This window comes from Convolutriloba macropyga, chromosome 14, assembly GCF_964194025.1.
Source record: "Convolutriloba macropyga chromosome 14, txConMacr16.3, whole genome shotgun sequence".
In the NCBI taxonomy this organism is placed as follows: domain Eukaryota; kingdom Metazoa; phylum Xenacoelomorpha; order Acoela; family Convolutidae; genus Convolutriloba; species Convolutriloba macropyga.
In genome coordinates, this window is record NC_134481.1 from 33,359,041 (window position 1) to 33,361,441 (window position 2,401).

Sequence of the window (2,401 nt, forward strand, 5' to 3'; positions counted from 1 at the left end):
ATTCCGTCTCTCCTTCTCTTTCTCTTTTTTATTCCTTTTCGCTCTCTCTCTCTCTCATTCTCTCTCTCTCTCTCTCTCTCTCTCTCTCTCTAGCTATCTTTCGTTTTCCTCTTTTGTCATTAATGCGATCTGAACCAAAAGAAGTCTTTTGATGAAATATAGATTGCTTAATTTGTTTCATGAAAATTGTGTCAGTACCAAAAAGTAGGTTTGATGATATGTTTTCAGGCTTATCAGGATTAATTTGTAATGCAATTTTGATAGCAAAAAATCATATAGGTTACAAAAATTAAACATCAGGAGGTTAATATCCTCGTTTCAAGGATTGTCTCCAGGATTTTTCAAAATACTCATTTTTTTGTGGTTTTTGCCACTCGGATACTTTGTGCAATAAGAATGCAGATTATTACGTTTCTACTATTATTTTTGAGCCGTTTCATCTTATCTCGAGCAAACAAACTTTTTACATTTAAAATTGAACTATATTAGCGATAATTTTATCAGAAGCAGAGACTAAAGAAACTAATTAGTTTGAGGAATTGACAATGTCAATAATGAAATAATCACACAGATGGAAAACGGCTTTGCTTTTTACACTTTACAATTAAAATTTTGTTATTCCAAAAGGAATTTTTTTGCTCATATCGGCTGGTCTGTACTCGGCCAATTTTTTTGGTTAGCTTTTTCAAATGTGTAGATTAACTGTTCCAAACAACTTCACGAAAGGTTTTTGCTCAAAAGTCATTATTTTTCAGCACCTTATAAAGGAACACCACGTTTTCATACCGTACATTCTTTGTGCTTCTAATGTTTGGTACCCAGTAAATTTAATTGGATTGTTGTCCGGAAGCCATGTTTTGCGAATGGATTGAAGGCCTCGTTCGACGTTTTTTGTTTCGTTTTTAGTTGTCAATTGTCGTAATGCCACTGCAGATTTGCACTTTGGGAATAAACATTCACTTTGTTTTTGCTGCTCTCATATCAAAAACAACGAAAACATCACAACGCCCAGTTTATCTCAGTGGTTTCAAAACTGTCCTGATATCACTTTTTTGCAGTTAACTTTTGTAATCTGTGTAATCTTGCGTAACTTGATACTCAATTAGTCCCAACAACTAGTGGTCCAGCTTGGCTGGTCCCGCTTTACGACGCAAAATTATGTAAGATTAGCGTTGAATGCATTGAATTTATGAAAGGTCAACGCTAAATTCAACGCTAAATATGTAAGATCTACGCTAAAATTCAACGCTAAATATGTAAGATCTACGCCAAAATTCAACACAAAATTATGTAAGGTTAGCGTTGAATGCGTTGAATTTATGTAAGATCAACGCTCAATTCAACGCTAAATATGTAAGATCTACGCTAAAATTCAACGCAAAATTATGTAAGATTAGCGTTGAATGCGTTGAAATTATGTAAGATCAACGCTAAATTCAACGCTAAATATGTAAGATCTACGCTAATTTTCAACGCAAGATTATGTAAGATTAGCGTTGAATGCGTTGAATTTATGTAAATCTACGCTCAGGCGTAGATCTTACATAAATTCAACGCATTCAACGCCAATCTTACAAAATTTTGCGTTTTTTAGCGTTGACACCTCGGCCCGGGTGACGAAAGCGCTTCAACTGAATAAAGTGAACTTATAATCAGCCTGAAAAAGTAAAACTGATGATCCAAAATGTAGAGATTCCGCATTTTGGACCTAACAGAAATTTATAAAGATCCCACTTGAACATCGGGGTCACAAAATGCAGGTAATTCTTTTGCGTGATGTTATCCTAAGGCGGTTGATTTGTGAAAAAACTAAACTAGCCCACTGCAAGTCTGTTTAAAAGTTTCAAATCTAAAAAGCTCGTCTACTGTTTCAACTTGAGAAGAGAACAAATTCGATGCATGCTCGAAAAATTGGTCCAAAATTGTTCTCAAAAAGTTTTCCGAATAGGGTGAATTTTCTAAAATTGGTTTTTGGTGTCATGGTTTTTTCTCCTAATTGGTTTTGTGGCAACCATAGACTAACAATCATCTACATAGCTGATTTGGATTAACAATTATACAACCACAGCATAACTTTTTGTCGGAGGAAGCTGCTTACATGAAGCAAAAAAAACCGTTAACTTGAGCTGATTTTCTTCAAACGACATTACCAAGCTAGTAAGATTCCAATTGATTACCATTAAGGGGGTTTAAACTTTTCAGTAATTTTGTTCATAAATGTCACCTTTTTCGATGCAATCATTGATTTATTTACCAAACTCATTAATAACATTTCATTCCGTGTTAATGGAAGGCATACATATGTCCAAAGCACCAGCAAAGTTCATACCAAGGTCTAGTTACGAACTTACAAAACGACAATCTTCTACCAAAATGTACTATGAAAAAACTCATTTGAGCT